Genomic DNA, 21,164 nt, shown 5'->3' with positions numbered 1-21,164 from the left:
AAACAAAAAAAACAAAAAAACAAAAAGACAATCCTTTAATCACATTATTGGTATTTCTGGCAGGGCTATATTCTACCCTGAGTCATCTCATTAGCATAAAATAGATATCTAGGAATCCACAAAGACATTCCTATCACTCTGGAAATTAAGAGTTTAAAAGCTACCTCTCAGAACCAAAGACAAATGCAAGCCAATTTTGTTATTTCATGGGTTCCTCTCATACTGTATCTTCTGCCATCATTAACTTGTGGCTTCCAAGGTTGCCACAGAAGAAGAAAGAGAGGAAGAACCTCAGACCACTGATAAGTCTGGAAGTAACAAGCATCATTCTGTTCACAGTCTGTTGGTGGGAACTGGTCACATAGCCACACCTATAAACAACAAAACTGGAAAATGTAGTCCTTGGCTAATGAAAGATTCCCAGAATTGAATCTCTATTACAAGACAGGAAGAATCTTTTGTGCCAGTTAGTTTCAGCTATTATTTCCTTAATTACTTTTGTCTATTTCCCTCTCCAACATCACCGGCTCCTATTAAACATATATTAGGTCACTTGATGGTATCCCACAGCTCACTGATGCTCTATTTTGTTTTTATTTTTATTCTTGTGTGCTTAATACTATGGTTTCAAGGTCACTTGTCATTTTTTTTGAAATGTCTAATCTGCTTTCCAACCCATTCAGTGTACTTCATTTTATCAGATACTATAGTTTTCAGTTTTAGAAGTTCAATTTGAATCATTTAAAATATCTTTCACATCTCTACTTAACAAATTCCATCATTGTCCTGCATTTTTGAATGCATAATAATTCAGGTTGCAATATAACCTTTGGTAAGAATTTTTTATTAATGTGTTATATGTGTATATTTTGTGGGGTGAAGTATAATATTTCAACCCAAGTATACAGTGTAAACTAATCAAATCAGACAAATAACATCAGCATTTCCTTACCCTTTCTTTAAAGTTCTACTTCGCTAATGTTTTTTCTGTGTTAGTTCTAGGTCAGACTTGATGAATAAATCTTTTCTCCTCATCACGGACTGTATCTTCTTGTTTCTTTTTTATGTCTGGTAATCTTTGACTGGATGCCAGACAGAGTAATTATATTTTGTTAGGTGCTCATTATTGTGTATTCCTGTAAATATTACTGAGCTTTGTTGTAGGATGTGGTTAAGTTACTTAGAATCAGATTGATCCTTTCAGACCTTTCTTTAAAGATTCATTAAGTGGGAACAGAACTGTATTTCATCTGGTGGATAAATTAGCCCTGAATAAAATAGACTTGCCAATACTGAGCTAAGACCATTCTGAGTAGTCTATTCAATGGTCCACTCATTTTTCACTCTGGCTTTTGAGCACTGGTATTATTTCCAGTTCTGTGTGAGCTCTTGGTACTATTCCTTCTAATTCTTTTAGGTGCCCCCTGCCTCCCCTGGGCACTTTACTAACATTCATGTGGTAATCAGCATTTCTCTGGATCTCTCTTCAGATCTCCACTCTGTAGGACTCTGCCCTGTGGACATTAGCCTCCTTTGCTTCCCTGAATTATCAGCTCTGCCTCATCAACTCCAGGGGTCCACCCTGCTCCTTATTGATTCCCACTCCCTGTACCAGTCCTGGAAATCTTCTCAAGATGTGTGTCTGCCATCATCTGGGACAATTAATAGGGTTCAATTCTTTTGTTTCCTGCCTCTCATGAATTATTCATCTTTGTTGCATTATGTTCAATAGCTTTAAAAAGGTTGTTTCGTATTTTTGTTCTTTTTAAATGTTTGTTTCAGGTGGGAACTCTCTAAGAAGGAAGCAGAAGTTGGCAGTGTGGTTGCTGTTGCTTTTTTATTCATTTTCAAAAGATATACTAAAGTAGCAATTGTAGTAAATATTTTCTAAGCATAATGATTCTTACTTATCTCTAAGAGTAATAGAGAACTGTGAAGTTTCCCAAGGTAACTGAGAATTGTCTACCCTCTAAAGGTATTAATTATTTAAAGAAAATAAGTCACTCAATTATATTTTTCTCATTGCAATATACTGCTCAATTTCTAAGTTCATTTCAAATTTTACCTTTTTACTATGTTAATGTTTCATTTACTAGAATCATAGATAATCCCTTATGTATAGGATATCTTATGTTTACTTCCTGTGGGTACTTCTACACTTTATTTTAGCCAAAAGCCCAAGAAACTATCTATTCCTGTGAATACTTTAAAAAAATTTTTTGACAGTTCATTAGTTTAGAAAATTTCTGAAATATGTACTTAATGTTTTCTCTTTGAATTATATTTTCAGGGGTTCATCTGTAACACTGTTTCATTGGACAAGAATCATACAAGCAAGCAAACAAAAAGCAACCTAACATTTGCCTGAAAACACCCATCTCTCTAACCACTATGTAAAGACTGAACTGCGGCAGCAGCTTGGAAGAAGTTGACCTGCACATGTGCTTAGGTAAGGCATGCAGTTGCCCTGACAAAAGCTATGAGAAACTGACTGGTAAGAACTTCCGCATTCAGAAACTCAGAGATCTAGGACTGAGAAAACCTAGTTGTTTGTGGGTCTCGCTCAACTTCAAGGTGGCTTTTAGCCATGACTGGGCATTATCACTTCAACAACCTCATTTTTTAAAAAAAGGCATGGTTTTTGCTTTATTTGCCTTATCAAGTAAAACTGTACTGTACAGGCATTTTGACCAAACAGGTCATCCTCAGGGGGACAAAGTTCACAGGACTCTGTGAAAAGCTATTCACACACAGAGAAGCAGAGCGGCAATACATTAGGCTGGGATATAATTTCATTGAAAAAAAAAAAAAAAAAACACAGAACCATGGAGATTGGATAAGGAAAAAAAATGTTGGCACTCAGCCCAGGATAACAGTTTAGAAACTGAAGTGGGGCTCGATCTCTAATCCCCAGTCTTCAGGCTCTCTCAAGCCCACTCTAAAAGACAAAAGGGGGACACAGAGATCCAGAGAGCAACTTCTTTCCAGGGGGAGGAGAGTGTAACCACACAGTTCTTTTGCTCAAGAGGGAATGGTCCTTGTAGAATCTATTCCATCGTGACCCTTGGGTTATGGAAGGGGTTTTCTTCACCTCACCAAGGAGTTTGATTCTCACAGTTTTGTTTTTGACTATTTACTACCACACTGCAGAAGTGTTTGAGATCTTTTCCTTCTCAATCTTTGCCTCATTTCCATCCAACACTCTACAGTTTTCCTTCCCCCAGTGCATACAATTATCACCTCTCCATTCTAATTAGCCTCCAAGCTGCCTAGATTGTCACCCCCCACTTTTATGATATTGACTCCACATATTTTGATCTCTTAATTGGCTTTTGATTCATCCCATTTTGCGAACTGTTGCCAAGGACTTTTTTGTGCTTTTTTTATATACTTCCAGGGCTGCTTTGCAGTGCACTTTTAAAAAAAGTATGCCCTTTTTCAAAGCTGGTTTCCTACTCAACATGGCCCAAATCTGCTCAAGCTGGCAACATACTAAACCTTAAAAAAATCTTCACCCCTTATTAAGTTAATTTGTTTTAGCTGTGACACGGCACAACCCACTAGTAGCTCATTTTTTAAAGGATTTTTTAGTTTTTACTTTATAGACCTGGACTTTGTTAGTGATGACAATCGTTTTATCAATATGAGGCAAGGAAACTTCTCCCTTACAAATCACATTTGTGGTAGTCTGTAATGTCTTGAAGACTGTAGGAGGTAGACATCTGAAAAGTGTGATTTCTTGACAGACTGTTTATGTACTAATGTGTAAAATTTCCAAAAAATCTGCTGTACCATTTCTGTTGCCCGTGGGGCTGAGAAACCCAACAGCTCCGTATGTTGGTCGTTGTCTAATCACGTTGCAGTGCTTGTCTGCTCCCATTGACTGTCACTCAGCAAACTAGTCCATCAAAGTTTCTAAAAATGTAAAAATAGTTCTCTCCCTTACAATTTTTATGATGTTTTAAAGTTAAATTACTCCTACCAGTTCATTGCACATACAAAGATTTATATTGACACATTTCAGTGTTTAAATAAAAAGTAAATATAGTAGTTTAAAGTGAGGAATAAATATGAAAATATAAAATGCTTAAAGCTTTACAATCGTGGTAATAGCCCTTGCCATTTTTAGTTTGTTATAGTTTTCATTTTGCTTTTAACTACCCGAATTCCCAGTTTAAGGGCTCTGATTAAAACGAAATGAGGGATTCTGTTTTAAGGTGCCATTAGAAGAAATTGCTTTTAACTCACTTGCAGGGAACGCATTATGAACTAAAGAAATCTATGTGAATCATTTGAAAATTGGAAAGTTTGAGTAAGCAGCAAACAAGTGGCTTTTTTGCTTGGAGGACTCGGTTAAATTGATTAAGTATTCTATATCTCGGTTGTCTCATCAGTAAAATGGAGATAATGATGATATTTAGCTTATACAATTACAGTGAAAATTAAATGATCTGTGCAACAATGACTGCCACATAAGAAATTCCCAGTGAATGCTAGTTTTAATTATTATTTTACTGAATGGATCGAGTCAGATTATAGTTAACCATCAAGTAAGTACAGTGTTTCGGGGACATTGTAGGGGCTGCTATATTAAGATTTTCTGGTGTCCATAGTAATCTTGAGTCTTTGAATATGTGTCCATTTCTGTGTATAGGATGATTATTTTGAGTGAGAGAATAAGATTGTAGTCAAAGGACTTCACAGAAACCACATAATCAGGAAATTAATCACATTAACATTACGAGTAGATATATACATCAGAAGACAGAAGGCCAGGTAAGCTTTGAGATGGATCATGAGTTGGTTCAAGGACACCCAGTGCTTTTTAATTGTATGTGGTCAGGTGTGGAAGAAAAAGAAGGGCACAGAACAGCCCCAAGAGTTGCTATGGGGACAGAAAAAACTGGGAGACTCTGATGACAAACATTTCTACCTATTAAGCCACATGGAAGAAATAATCCACCTTAGTGAGAGTTTTTATCATTACCAGTTTTATAATTTAAGAAGAACTCCCAGTTCCTTATAATCATGGGGGTTATATTATTGCATTTCAAGGATATTGAAACTGAGGACTTGAGGGTTAAAATCCTTTTCTTAAAGTTACATAACTGGCAAGTGTCAGAGGCAGTGTTTGAAGTCAGATATGCTTGGTCTTCATGTGCCCATTAGTAGCGTGTTACCTTCCCAGAATGCTATTCTCCCTGTCTTTCATACTGCACCAATGTTTTAACTACTGGAAGCTGATTTCATGTCTGAGCTGTTAAAGCTCTCATGGTGTGTCAATTTGGGCTGGATGGGTAACTAATAATCATTTTTGTATAATTTGAATATCTTCCTCATGGAATGATGGGCTTCCTTGGGCATTTTTGAGTCACAAATGCATTTGCTTTCCCAGGGATCTGTTGATAGACAGCCCTGTTTAGAAAGATTTTGGGGAATGCCATGATTTTCAAATATGTGAGTAGGAGATTCTTCTTGCACATCTCTTATAATCTTCCTAAAATACTACAGCTTTAACCTTAAATCAGTGGAGACTTGGTGCTCCCTTGTCCATCTCATGAAAAATCATGATGAAGCAAATGAAGAAAGTGGGGAGGATTCTTTTCTGTTGGCTGCTGTGCAGTGCTCAGCCCCACTTTTCTCATATGATGGAGGGATATTTGAAACCAAAATGAACTTTGTGGGACACTGCCACTGTAGGTCTCCAAGCATGAGAAACCTCCCTAGAGGAAGTAACCTTGATGTATTTGGTCACTGTGGAATATAACTGATGCCCAAGAACACTGGGAGAAAGAGGACCTTGAAAGAGCCATTAATAGGTTCTACTTTCAGTTGAGACTATCATGAGTAAAAACACATGGGAACTTTAGAAGTCAGAACAGATGGAGGGGGTCCTCAAATAGTAATATTCATAGGAAGTCAACCTAGAAGAGATACCCAACAGTAATAATCACTGGAAAGCCACCAACAACTTGCTTCATTGTGAGAAGATACAGAATCTGCCTGAGAAGGCCATGTCCATCCTACTTCATCACTGCAAAATAACTATCCTAGTAAATCAGTGTGAATGCTCATCAAAATTACTCATACCCAAGAAAGGTAGAGATCTCTGGTTGTATTTGTTTCTCATTGCTGCTATAACAATTGCCTCTAACTTAGTAGTTTAAGTCATGTCCAGTTCTGTAGGTAACTCAGGTCTCATTGGCTAAAACCAAAGTATTGTCCAAGCTGTGTTTTTCCCTGGACTCTCTGGAGGAAAAAAGTGCACTTCTTTTCCTTTTGTAGTTTTAGAACTTTCCTGCTCTTGACTTTCTTCATCTTCAAAGCCAGCAGTGATGAGGCAAGTCAAGTTCTTCTCACATCACATCACTCTGATTTTCTTATGTAGCCACATGTTTTTCTGATTCTGATTCCACAACCTCACCCTGTCCCCTGTAAGGACCCCTGTGTGTCCACCAAGCCATCTGGATAAGCCAGCATAATCTCCCCGTCTACAGTCTGCCAGTGAGCATCCTCAGCTCCATCTGAGACATTTATTTCCCTTTGTCATTTAATCTAACATATTCACACGTTCCAGGGTTAAGGGCATGAGCATCTCTGAAGGGCAATTTTTCTGACTTTCCTATCAATCTTTCAAAGTGAATCTCATTGAAAAGAGAATAATTTTGCAAGAAAACTGATAAAAGAGTTCTGACATTTTGGCTGAAATTCCTGCCAAGTATGAAGGATTCTAAATAATGCCCAGTGCTAGATATGTTTTGTACAATATTAAAAACGTGGATCTGCTTTTAATGAGCCTGGAAAGGGTAGGTGGAAATAGGTTCTAGTCACAGTATCCAACAAAAGATGCAACATTTGAGTAACAACAAGTGTTACAGGCACAGAGTTGAACGGAAAGAAGGGTAAAGATTGTGAGGGGCATGGTGCCTGACAAAGCCAGAGAGGAGGAAGGCAGGCTTGAACCTATGGGGCCTAGGGACCATATTCATAGGTTTTAAAAAAGGTTTACTTATTTATTTGAAAGGCAGAGTTACAGAGAGGGGTGAGAGAGAAATCGTCTATCCATTGGTTCACTCCCCGAATGGCCACAATAGCCAGGTATGGGCCAGGCCAAAGCCAGGAAGCTGGAATTCCATCTGGGTCTCACAGACAGGTGGCAGTTGGGCCATCTTCCACTGCTTTCCAAAGCATATTAGCAGGGAGCTGATTGGAAGTGGAGCAGTCAAGACTTGAAACAGAACCCATATGGGATGCCAACATCGCAGGCAGCAGCTTAACCTGATATGCCACAGTAACAGCCCCAAACTTCACTATTTTAAGTTCAGAAAATTTTCAGTGTTCCTGAAGGTGTTAAATAGAATCCTGATAGGGAGTGTGTGACGTATATATGACTACATTTACTTTTCGAAAAGATCTCTCTGTTTATAGTTTGGAGAATGGGTTGGGAAGAATGTGTTAGCTCGAGGAAGCCCAGTGTGTATGAAGGGGTCAGTTGGGAGACTATGGTATGCTTCTTAGGGGAGAAGTTTGCTGACTTGGAATTTGGTAGTGGCAATGCGAATGGGAAGAAGATGAAAACATTGAGACTTATGTTTGGCAACATCATGAAAAGCACGGGAAGATTCAATACAGGAAGATGATGGAGGGCGCATGCTTGGACGTGATTCTGGGGCTCCTGGCTCATGAGATTTGGTCAAGTGGTTTCCTGTTTGGGTCTTCAGTTGTTGCTGTGATCTACAGAGCCCTGATCTACCCGAACCTACATGCGCCCTTCTTACAAGCCACCTGTGTCAGCATCTCTAATGATCTTACGAGCTGTTTCCTTTTCTGTCCTCATGTTAGTCTACATCCTAGCCTTTACATGTGGCCGCTTTCTACTCTACCATAGATGACCACATTCCATCTCCCTTGATGCCAAATTCTTGGGGTTCCTGCTGCTATCTGAACTTTTTGCTGACCTGACACAGAATGCCTTTAATATAGAAAGCACTTCTTTCGTGGTGGTGGAGAATAAGTTTCTTGTCCTTCTTACTGCACATCTTGCCTTAGATTTCCACTTTGCTTTCTGAACAACACATACAAAATTTTTTTTGAAGATTTATTGTATTTATTTGAAAGACAGAGTTACAGAGAGAGGTAGAGACAGAGAGAGAGGTCTTCCGTCCACTGATTCACTCCCCATATGGCCGCAACGGCCGGAGCTGTGCCAATCCAAAGCCAGGAGCTTCTTCAGGGTCTCCCACGTGGGTGCAGGGGCCCAAGGATTTGGGCCATCTTCTACTGCTTTCCCAGGCCATAGCAGAGAGCTGGATCAGAAGTGGAGCAGCCGGGACTAGAACTGGCTCCCATATGGGATGCCGATGCTTCAGGACAGGACTTCAACCCGCTGCGCCACAGCGCTGGCTCCCATATGAACTTTTGAAGGCTACCTATGTGTTTCTGTTCTCCCTGGGTGCTGTCTTTGGAGTTGAGACATGTTTCTACCTGACTGGCCTCCGTTTTTCACAATGTTCAGTATTATGCTGACTCCTTATTTTCCTTTTTCCTCTTTAGGCCAGGCTAGTCTGGATGATTTGATTTTATAATTGTCGCTTTAATCACTGCAAATCATTGTACTTTGTGCTGCCTGGTGATGGTTTCTGGTCTATGACATTCCTAGTCTAAGTCTCACTTTGTATGGGCTCTAATAATTTAAACTTTAACTTGTAATATTCTCAAAATAACTGACTAAGGGCTTATAATTGGTGTTTTTGACTTCCAGGAACTTCATAGTGTCATAGAATAAGAAACAAAGTCTTTAGGAATATAACTGTATAAAATAATTCATAGCGATACTAATGATTAGCACTTACTGTGCTCATCAATTTATCGACATTGTTCCTTATCCCATGCAATTCTGAAAAGCAGGCAGTATCATATCCATTTTAGAAGTGAGAAAATTGAAGCTCACAGCAGCTGAAACTATTATGGCAGCTAAATAACTTAGAGGAAGGTACCTATTTCCCCAAAGCTACATAATTCATGACTGATGGAGCTGACACCAAGGTTTGGATTCTGAACTTTGGTGCTACCTTGCTTCCCATTAGACTAAACTTCTAACTTAGAGTAAGATTGAAGATTCAAGATATTTAGTAGCCCTGCTTTCTCTTTTTAAGATTTACATGGGGCCTGTACTGTGCTGTAGAAGGTTAAGCCTCCACCTGCAGTGCTGGCATCCCATATGGGCACTGGTTCAAGTCCCGGCTGCTCCACTCCCAATCCAGCTCCCTGCTATTTGGGCCCCTGCACTCACATGGGAGACCTGGAAGAAGCTCTTGTCTCTTGGCTTCAGCCTGGCCCAGCCCTGGCCCTTATGGCCATTTTGGTAGTGAACCAGTGGATGGAAGATCTCTCACTCTCTTTCTTCTCTGCATCTCTGCCTTTGAAACAAATTTCTTTTTTATTTGACAGGTAGAGTCATAGACAGTGAGAGAGACAGACAGAGAGAAAGGTGTTCCTTCCATTGGTTCACTCCAAGTGGCTGCTACTGCCGGCGCTGCACCAATCCGAAGCCAGGAGCCAGGTGCTTCTTCCTGGTCTCCCAAGTGGGTGCAGGGACCCAAACACTTGGGCCATCCTCCACTGCCCTCCTGGGCCACAGCAAAGAGCTGGACTGGAAGAGGAGCAGCCGAGGGCCAGTGCCGCGGCTCACTAGGCTAATCCTCCGCCTTGTGGCGCCGGCACACCGGGTTCTAGTCCCGGTCGGGGCACCAGATTCTGTCCCCGTTACCCCTCTTCCAGGCCAGCTCTCTGCTGTGGCCCGGGAGTACAGTGGAGGATGGCCCAAGTGCTTGGGCCCTGCACCCCATGGGAGACCAGGAGAAGCACCTGGCTCCTGCCATCGGATCAGCGCGGTGCGCCGGCCACAGCACGCTGGCTGCAGCGGCCATTGGAGGGTGAACCAACGGCAAAGGAAGACCTTTCTCTCTGTCTCTCTCTCTCACTGTCCACTCTGCCTGTCCAAAAAAAAAAAAAAAAAAAAAAAAAAGGAGCAGCTGAGACCAGAACCCGGCACCCATATGGGATACCTGTGCCAGACGGAGGATTAGCCAAGTGAGCCATGGTGCCGGCCCCATGTAACAAATTTTTTTAAGAACTTATTTATTATTTTTTAAAGACAGTCAAACAAAGAGAGAAGGAGGTACAGAGACAGGAGAGGGAGAGAATGAGGTATCATCTATCTACTGGTTCACTCCCCAAGTGATTGCAACAACCAAGACTGGACCAGGCCAAAGCCAGGAGCCAGGAATTCCATTCTGGTCTTGCATGTTGGTGGCAGGGGTCCAAGTACCTGGGCCCTCTTTCCCTAGCTTCTCCAATACATTAGTAGAGAGCTGGATCAGAAGCAGAGCATCTGGGACTTGAACCAGCACTCTGATATGGGATGCCAGCTTTGAAGGTGGCAGCTGAACCTGTTGTGTGACAATGCCAGCCCCGCCGGACCTTTTCTTTCTGAACTCCTCAGTTCCTTTGGTACCTGAAAAATAACTGCTGAAAAGACCCATTCATAAAGCTGAATGGGGCCGGCGCCGTGGCTCAATAGGCTAATCCTCCTCCTGCAGCGCCGGCACACCAGGTTCTAGTCCTGGTCGGGGCACCATTTTCTGTCCCAGTTGCCCCTCTTCCAGGCCAGCTCTCTGCTGTGGCCAGGGAGTGCAGTGGAGAATGGCCCAGGTCCTTGGGTCCTGCACCCGCATGGCAGACCAGGATAAGCACCTGGTTCCTGCCTTCGGATCAGCATGGGGCGCCGGCTGCAGCATGCTGGCCGCGGCGGCCATTGGAGGGTGAACCAACGGCAAAGGAAGACCTTTCTCTCTGTCTCTCTCTCTCTCACTGTCCACTCTGCCTGTTGTAAAAGAAAAAAAAGCTGAATGGGTCTGTACCAGTGCTGGTGCTGCCACCAGCAGAGGTTCTTACTTCTTCACCTGCCTTCTGATAGTGTTTTGCTTGCAAGCCTTTTCCCTTTGATCTCTTTATTCCCTGGGCAGTTCTGGCCAGAAAATGTTCATGTGTGGAACTGCTGCGTGATCTTGGAGCAATACTCCTTCTCTGATCCCAACAGCCTTATTATTGTGCCTTGCATTTTTGTTTAAATTGATTACTTCCCAGGTTTGTCCTCAGACCTGCTGAGTGAACATGTTTCTGATTACCTTGCCCCAGATTGATTAGTTGCACTTTTCTAAGTGGAATCTAATTTTCCTCTTTTCTCCCTGTATTTGTAATCTCATTAGATCCATTTGTATTAATTCTTAGTCTCCTGGTGTGTGCAACAGCTTCCAAATTTGTAACATCTGCAAATTTTATTAGCCTGCTGCGTGCTCTGTCTTTCAGATCATTAATGCTAACCATCAATAATCCAGATGTTAGAGAAGACAAGGGTTTCACGCCAACCCCTGTGGCCCTCCACAAGAGATCACTCTGCACCCCGAATGTTGCCATTTATCATCACCTATTATTTATGAACATTCTGCCAAAATGACATTCATAGGATCACAATTTTTGGCAAACCTACTGGTCAATGAAGTGCAAAACTTCAATTTGCTTCTTATACTTTATGGTCAAGAATATAGTTTTGGGTATATTCTTGATTTTTGTATACAAATTATCATTTTAAAAGTTCAAATTCTGTGACAGTCTCCCAAAAAATCTATAACAGAAAGCATGAATGTAGCATTATTCTGCTCCCAACCTTTTTTTTTTAATCTTCAAATATAATTTTTAATTTCTCACTGATTTGGATATGTTAGGTTTCAACTCCATATTTAGATAAATGGGAGCTGAAATTTGAAGAAATTCTAGTTGAATTTACTGGTAAGGTATGCTTTGTTTTCACACTCATTTTCTTGTTTAAATTTCCTTTTGTAGCTGGCACCATGGCTCACTAGGCTAATCCTCTTCCTGCGGCGCCGGCACACCAGGTTCTAGTCCCGGTCCGGGCACCAGATTCTGTCCCGGTTGCCCCTCTTCCAGGCCAGCTCTGTGCTGTGGCCAGGGAGTGCAGTGGAGGATGGCCCAAGTACTTGGGCCCTGCACCCCATGGGAGACCAGGATAAGTACCTGGCTCCTGCCATTGGATCAGCGTGGTACACCGGCCGCGGTGTGCCGGCCGCAGCGCGCCAGCCACGGCGGCCATTAGAGGGTGAACCAACGGCAAAGGAAGACCTTTCTCTCTGTCTCTCTCTCTCACTGTCCACTCTGCCTGTCAAAAAAAAAAAAAAAAATTTCCTTTTGTAAAAGACACATAACGGCTTTAAAGTACTTTAGGATTATAAGTACTCAAGTGTTGGCATCATATTGATGACAACATTATTCACAGGGTGATTATTTCCACTCAAATGAAGTCTATTCTTAAAGATCACTTCAGTCATTCTCCTATTTGGGAAAACTCTTTTCCTTCTTAAAAATGCTGTCTCTCTATTCCCATTCAGGTTGTCCTCCTATGTTATCCTATTTCTAGAATTGGCTTTTTGGTCTAATTCTGCTTAATTCTGATGCCTACAGAAACCCACTGATTGCATTCATATTCATAAAAATAAAGAAGTGCCATATTCTCAGGGAGTTTTACTTATAATTCATTAAAATTTTTCATAACATTTTTTATATCGGAAGAACATTTAACAAATTTAAGATAGCAGGCAGTAATCAGAGCAAACTATTAATGCATTACTAATGATTGTATTTTATATGCAAATGGTTTCATTCTTCAAGTATAACTTTACATATTTTTAACTCATTCTCACATGAGGCCTCGAGGTAGACTACTTATAAGAATGACTAATTCTGTTCTAAATGAGAGGAAAATTGAATAAAATAATGCAGCTTATTTGTTCAAAGTCTTGCCAATGTTGTATTTAAGGAAAGCTAGAGATTCATTGTTATATGTGCTCATGAACAAAGGCAAGAGCTAGGATTTACTATAACAGGTGATTTTTCCCTAGCTTTTGACTAATAATAAATAAAGGAATTAAGGTTAGACTAAGATCAAGGTTTATACAAATTTGAAAATAGGTGTAATTTATACATTACTAGAACTGTCTATCCAAATGAGGATTAACTCTGTAAATAGGCAATTCCTGGTAAACTGCTCAAGCAATTAAATTATGATCCAAGTTCCTTCTGACTTCAGGCTCTGTCATTTTTCTGAAAAGATTTTTTAGTAATCATAGTCACAAAATAGTTACCCTTTCCCTGGGCATCACGTGCATACTCCAGGTAGGAATACAAATTAAATGGTAAAAGAGGAAAAGTAAGGGAAGTGTACCTGAGGCTATTGTCTTTCATTAGGAAAGAATGGCTTTTCCCAAAGCTCCATCCAGTAGACTCCTGTTTACAGAAGTAATGGTAACTGTAAGAGTATGATGAGGTGAACACCCTGAACAAAACCAAAACTTAGTTAATAAGACAGAGAATGGATTTTGGAGGACAATAGTGAGTCTTACATGTCCATTATGTACCTCGTATATGACCTCTGCCCCTGGGATACCTAGAATCCATGAAATACCTTCAGTTCTTTCTCTGCTTCAATCACTCTTCTATCCTATTGAAACATCATAACGTCCTGAATCACACTCTAGGCAAAAATCAAAATGGGTCATACTTCTGAACTGATATGACAGGAAACAAAGAGCTTGTGTATTATGTGGTGCAAACTTTTCACTGTATTGAATTTGAAATGACTTTGTTGTCCACGAAGATGAAAACCTCTGTAGCTACATGCACCAAAGTAAGTGAACCTCAAGTTGTACAGGAAATGAATAAAAAAATTAACCATACTTCCTTATTTATCCAGGAAGTCCCTAGAAATGAAATGAGCTTTTTCTTAACCCCTCAGAAGTTCAGGAGGCAGTGTTATGCAGGATTTGGGGGGCATTTGGAGGATTTAGCATGGAATCTTGGTCTGTTGTGTACTGGCTCTGTGTCTTGGGCAAGTTAATTAACCTTTATAAGCCTCCATTTTATTAACTGTAAAGTAGAGTAGGAATCATAACTTTAAAGAGTTGTTTGAGGATAAAAGGAGATTATGCATGTTAAATAACTTGCCAAATAGTAACTGTCAATAAATAACAAGAAATGACAGCAGTGTTCCAGTCTATCCACCACTCAGAGGTAAGGGGAACACGTACTATGACTCCTCCTCACATCAACATTTCTAACGGGGCAGAGAAGTGGATTCTGAGTGAGATTATCATGCCTTAATAATCTCTAACTTAAACTGAAGGGTGTCTATGGGCCAGATGTTTTGCATTAATTATTTCCAGTCCATAATAAACTTAACCAAGGAAGAAACACAGAAACAGAAATTTTAGGAACACAGAAAGGCAACAGTTTAATGCTGAAATGTTCTTCAAAAGTTAGACTCTCGGCCGGCGCCGCGGCTCAACAGGCTAATCCTCCACCTGCAGCGCCGGCACACCGGGTTCTAGTCCCGGTCGGGGCACCAGATTCTGTCCCAGTTGCCCCTCTTCCAGGCCAGCTCTCTGCTGTGGCCCAGGAGTGCAGTGGAGGATGGCCCAAGTGCTGGGGCCCTGCACCCCATGGGAGACCAGGAGAAGTACCTGGCTCCTGCCATCGGATCAGCGCGGTGCGCCGGCCGCAGCAGCCATTGGAGGGTGAACCAGCGGCAAAGGAAGACCTTTCTCTCTGTCTCTCTCTCTCACTGTCCACTCTGCCTGTCAAAAAAAAAAAGAAAAAAAAAAGTTAGACTCTCTAATGATTATCATAATTTAGCAACCTGCCTAATAAGAGATATTTGTAATGATATTTGACATTCCTAAGGCTTCATATGGAAGAGTTTATTCAAAGGAATGCAGTCTGTGAATGAATAGCCTCCAATGCTTCTCTACTTTTCTCTTGTCTTAAATATGCTAGTGTATTGAATTGAATTGCAGCTTTGCAACATTGCAAATCTAGAAACCCAAAAAATTATTGCTGTCTAAAAATTTTCTTTAATAAAATAAGGAGCACCACAACTTGAAAAGAAATTAATCTCATAAAGGAAATGAGAGCTCTTTGTCCTTTGTGAGGACTGAGTAGATGAGGCCTTGGTTTTCTCTCTCTCTCTCTTTTTAAGAAGCTTTATTTGTGTATTTGAAAGACAGAGTTACAGAGAAAGAGGGAGGGAGGGAGGGAGAGAGAGAGAGAGGGAAAGAGAGAGAGTGAAAAAGAGAAAGAGAGAGAGAGAGAGAGAGAGAGATCCTCCATTGTCTGGTTCACTCCCCAAAGGCTGGGACTGGGCCAGTCTGAAGCCAGGAGCCAGGAACTTCTTCTGGGAACTTCTTCTGGGTCTCCCACATGGGTGCAGGGCCCAAGCACTTGGGCCATCCTCCACTGCTTTCCCAGGCACATTAGTAGGGAACTGGATCAGAAGTGGAGCAGTCAGGACTCAAACTGGCACCCATATGAGATGCTAGCACTGCAGGCTGAGGCTTTACCCAATTCACAACAGTTCTGGCCTGGCCTTGATTTTCTCACCATTGCCTAACCATCTGCTCCTCAGCCAATCCACTTTAAGACCTCTAAGGACAGGGACGCAATGTTGTTAGGATCTCTAGCTTTTATCATCTTATATTGTTGGTGTTTAACAAACTTAATTGAATTAATTCATAGCAAAATGTGATAAATAATGATGACTGTGATATCAATGATATCACAGACAGCATTTTTTAAGTGGGGTTTCTTATTGAATTCTGGAATTATGATAGCTGAATTTCATCAAGTTTTATGCAAATCACTAAATTCTGTGACTGTAATTGGTGTCCTCTGCAGAACCACTACAATCAAGAGTCTCCCCATTTATTTTTTTCCTTAGGCATCACTCCTGCCAGAGAAAGCCCACTGCAAATTGTGCTTTCAACAGAAAGCTTTTTCTTTTAACTTGAGCCAGTACTGATTTTTTCCTCCTTTTGTGTGTGTGTTCAACTCATAGGTTGTATCCAACACAGAAATATACTTCCCTCTTGTTCATCTCGTTTCCTGTTTTGTCTCATTCATTCATTCACTCACTCATTGACTCTGTAATCATTTATTGAATGATTTTAATTTCTTGGAATATAGTGATGAAGAAATCAACAAAAATTTCAAATGTGAAGTAAGGAACTCTAATGTGGCTCTTAAATATGCTATGCCTCAACTCCCAAGTGTACTGCAACCACTTTTGCTGGATTGAATTGCATCATTAACTGAGAGAACATATACTAAAGAGCAGGCACAAGGACTACAGAGAGGAGTCCTCACACCCATTCCCTCTCACACCCACTGGCCACTCCTAAGCTTGTACTTGGCACCATACCTTGAGATTCAAAGGCCTTGGGACTCATTCTCATCTGAGAATCATTAGTGTGCATGCTCTGAGTAATTGTAATTGACTCCAGGTCTTTCAAGGGGGTAAGATTTATCCTAATTGGACTTTTAAGGAAGAGGGCCAAACCTGGTGATGCTTACACAACCAATGATTGGGATGGAAAACCTACATCTTAGTGCCTTTTCCCCATTTCTAACCAATATGCATAGTTGGCATTTATTTGTAGATTGGTTTCAGGGGACTATACAATTTAAATTTTCATGCAAGTTCTAGCAAATCAGAAAATCTGGAATTGACATAGTTGAAAACACATGCTTTCTTAAAGTGTTTAAGTATGTATACCAGATGCATCCCCTTGAAATTGGGGTTTTCATTTTTTCTTGTGCCCAAAATGATATAGACCAGACGGCTTCAAAAAGTTCATGGAAAATGGAATTAAAAATGGGAATCTCCATGAACTTTTTGAAGTACTCTCATATAAACTACAGCAGGGGGAGGGGCTTCTTAACTGATATAGAGGAAAAAATAGTTTGCCATGGTGATTTAGTTTCTGGACTCTCATTTAAACCATAAGTTCTGATACAGGAGGTAATGGAAAATAACACATTGAAGAAATCACAAACTACACAATGATGCTGAACTCATTTGAAAATATGTATCTTGAGTAGGCAATCATTTGGATGTCGGGTCCCATAGCTAATGAGTAGCAAGAGGTGTGTGAGAATGTATCAAAATTCTTATGTGAAAAGGAAATAATTCACCAAGCTCAAGGATAGGGAAAAACACCATTTGGAGCTAACAGTAAAAGCAAAGCAGGATGTTGAAAAATAGTGAGTTAAGTGTATTTAGAGTGAAAACAATGCAAGTAACAAAAATTCTTTCATGAGATTAAAATGTGAAACTTTGTATTTACTGCTTATGGATTTGTCTTTGAGGTTCAATAGATACTTTAAAAGATAATTTCATTCTAAAGGTTGAGAGTTAAACTATTTCTGAAGGTTTTTGAATCCTTTTTTACCAGGGGCTTTCTGTGATCATGAGAAATACACAAAAGTACTGACAAAATGGCTGTGAGCAGTAAATGTGCTCATTGATAATGTCAAGTAAATTGAATTTTGTAAATTGAATCACAACTTACAAGTTTTAGCGAAATTGTCTATCCAAAGAAGTCTCTTAATGAATGTAATTACCACTGCCTTTATATTACTGGTAGAGTTCTAATCTGCACAATGAAAAGTACACATGTAAATATGTATCAGATGATCATGTGAATGCAATCGCTCCTCATTGGAGTATTGAACTTTCGTGACTGTGTCAGGCTAATTTTGCTTCCATATTTGAGAATACACAAGCATTGCTTATGGTTACTGTTTATGACACAACCTTCCCAAATTGCTGTTCAATATTATATGCATCAAATGTCAACCCTGGGTTCTCTAAACTAAAATCAAGTACCTCTGCATGTCTTTGATGCTGGATTGTATAAAATCTAGTTATATGACTATATCATCTTTCCCTGCTTACTTGGGTTTCATTAAAAATCAGAAATGCAAAACATTTCTAGGAGCTGGTGATGTGGCACAGCAGGTTTAGCCACTGATTGTAGCTCTGCTGGTGTCCCACGTGGGTGCCAGTTTGAGTTCTGGCAGCTCTGTTTCCTCTCCACCCTGTTATGGCTGGGAAAGCAGTGGAAGATGGCCCAGGTGCTTGGGCCCTTGAATCCATGTGGGAGACCCAGATGAACTCCTGGCTCCTGGTTTCAACCTCGCCCAGCCCTGGCCATTGTGGCCATTTGCAGTGAACCAGCACAAGGAAAATTTCTCCTTTTCTCTCTCACTGCCTCTCCCTCTCTCTCTCTGTAACTCTGCCTTTCAGATAAATAAATAAATATTTTAAAAAGTTTCCTACTTATGTGAAATGTAACTAGAAATCTGTCTGGTCAGCAATTGTGTGTGTGTGTGTGTGTGTGTGTGGTTCAGTATTTCAATAGGTATAGTGTTGTTCATTTTTGTAATACCTTATTTTGCTATTTCAAAGTCAGTAGTGATCACAAGAATTTTAACTTTAATTTCTCTTAGTTTATAACGTGGGGATCCAGTTTAAGCCTGCATATTTATGTGCATGTAACCGTAATCAACATGTAAATTCTTACTAAACTGTGATTATTACTGTGAAATGTTTCTTTTTTATACTGTTTTGAATTAGTTGAGAACAACCTTTGATTGCAGATAAAATATGATTTCATAAGGTCCATTCATAAAGCTGATTTTGTTTCTAGATAGCCTGCTCACTAAAAGCCTATCATTTTTTAAAAAATGACAGGATTTTAAGGAAAATGGATATTCTATATGACCAGAACTTTGTATTAACATCTATATGCTGACAGAAAATAAATTATTCCCATGTTATTAGTAAATACATTTGGTTAAAATATACAGAAAATGTAGCACAGTTATATTAATTTATAAAATTGTAAATAGATAAATCAGATTACTGGGTGTTATTTCATTGCAGTGTTTGGCTTGACTTTCTATTGGACAAGCAGTTTTTAATACTGGAAGTACAAGTTAATTGGTAGATTTTTTCAATAAGGATGCAAATAAGTTCTGTCCAGTGAAACAAATAATTTCAAAAGATAGTTTTGGACCTCTTTGAGCTCTTGCCAGGTTTGTATCTAATGTTGCAATCTTAACTAAACATTGCCAGATTGCTGGTACAAGGGGACTTCAAAAAGTGTGTGATGAATGAATTAAAGGATGAGTTTATATTGCTACAAAAAATTTTGAAATTTATAAATAGTTTTTTACATGACACATTTTCCATGAATTTCTTGAACCCCCTTCACATATACTGGCTTCTAAAACAACTATTTTAGGGGTTAACTTTAGCATCCTAATTGTGCCTTTATTAAACACTACAATAAAAAACTTTTAACATATACACTTTATTTTTTTTAACTTTTATTTAATGAATATAAATATCCAAAGTACAGCTTATGGATTACAATGGCTTCCCCGCCCTCATAACTTCCCTCCTACCCGCAACCCTCCCCTTTCCCACTCCCTCTCCCCTTCCATTCACATCAAGATTCATTTTCAATTCTCTTTATATACAGAAGATCAGTTTAGCATACATTAAGTAAAGATTTCAACAGTTTGCACCCACATAGAAACACAAAGTGAAAAATACTGTTTGAGTACTAGTTATAGCATTAAATCACAATGTACAGCACATTAAGAACAGAGATCCTACATGAGGAGTAAGTGCACAGTGACTCCTGTTGTTGACTTAACAAATTGACACTCTTGTTTATGGCATCAGTAATCACCCTAGGCTCTTGTCATGAGTTGCCAAGGCTATGGAAGCCTTTTGAATTCACCAACTAGATCATATTTAGACAAGGTCGTAGTCAAAGTAGAAGTTCTCTCCTCCCTTCAGAGAAAGGTACCTCCTTCTTTGATGACCTGTTCTTTCCACTGGGATCTCACTCGCAGAGATCTTTCATTTAGGTCTTTTTTTTTTTTTTTTGCCAGAATGTCTTGGCTTTCCATGCATGAAATACTCTCATGGGCTTTTCAGCCGGATCCGCATGCCTTAAGGGCTGATTCTGAGGCCAGAGTGCTGTTTAGGACATCTGCCATTCTATGAGTCTGCTGTCTATCTCGCTTCCCATGTTGGATCGTTCTCTCCCTTTTTTATTCTATTGGTTAGTATTTGCAGACGCTAGTCTTGTTTATGTGATCTCTTTGACTCTTAGTCCTATCATTATGATCAATAGTGAACAGAAATTGATCACTTGGACTAGTGAGATGGCATTGGTATATGCCACCTTGATGGGATTGAATTGGAATTCCCTGGTATGTTTCTAACTCTACCGTTAGGGGCAAGTCAGCTTGAGCATGTGCCAAATTGTACATCTCCTCCCTCTCTTATTCCTACTCTTATATTTAACAACAATCACTTTTCAGTTAAGTTTCAACACTTAAGAATAACTGTGTATTGATTACAGAATTCAAGCAAAAGTATTAAGTAGAACAAACAAAAAAATACTAAGAGGGATAATGTATTAAGTTGTTCATTAACAGTCATGGCAAGGGCTGATCAATTCACTGTTTCTCATAGTGTTCATTTCACTTTAACAGGTTCCCTTTTTGGTGCTCGGTTAGTTGTCACAGATCAGGGAGAACATATGATATTTGTCCCTTTGAGACTGGCTTATTTCACTCAGCATAATGTTTTCCAGATTCCTAACAGGGATCACCTTTCAGTTAAAATTTAAACACCTAAGAATAATTGTGTGTTAATTACAGAGTTCAACCAATAGTACTAGAACAAAAAAATACTAAAATGGATAAAGTATTACATTGTACATCAACCATCAAAACAAGAGCTGATCAAGTCACTGTTTCTCATAGTGTCCATTTCACTTCAACAAGTTTCCCCTTTGGTGCTCAGTTAGTTGTCGCCGATCAGGGAGAACATATGATATTTGTCCCTTCGGGACTGGCTTAATTCACTCAGCATGATGTTTTCCAAATTCCTCCATCTTGTTGCAAATAACTGGGTTTCATTGTTTTTGACTGCTGTATAGTATTCTATAGAGTACATGTCCCATAATTTCTTTATCCAGTCTATTTTGTGATGGGCATTTGGGTTGATTCCAGGTCTTAGCTATTGTGAATTGAGCTGCAATAAACATTAATGTGCAGACAGCTTTTTTGTTTGCCAATTTCATTTCCTTTGTGTAAATTCCAAGGAGTGGGATGGCTGGGTTGTATGGTAGAGTTCTATTCAGGTTTCTGAGGAATCTCCAGACTGACTTCCA

At 39.8% G+C, this 21,164-nt stretch overlaps 1 long non-coding RNA gene across 1 annotated transcript in view; it reads left to right on the top strand.

Annotated features, from left to right (window-relative positions):
* The window catches only part of LOC149126268 (uncharacterized), an 86,256-nt gene that overhangs the window by 11,001 nt on the left and 54,091 nt on the right, over positions 1–21,164 (top strand). Inside the window, exon 2 of the long non-coding RNA XR_016234941.1 lies at positions 2,291–2,449. This is a non-coding gene — a long non-coding RNA (uncharacterized LOC149126268). The remainder of the gene's footprint in view (positions 1–2,290; positions 2,450–21,164) is intronic.

The sequence above is a fragment of the Oryctolagus cuniculus genome, chromosome 6 (genome assembly GCF_051225735.1).
Source record: "Oryctolagus cuniculus isolate XC-2025 breed Fujian yellow rabbit chromosome 6, ASM5122573v1, whole genome shotgun sequence".
Lineage (NCBI taxonomy): Eukaryota > Metazoa > Chordata > Mammalia > Lagomorpha > Leporidae > Oryctolagus > Oryctolagus cuniculus.
This window is presented reverse-complemented; position numbering and strand designations above follow the sequence as displayed.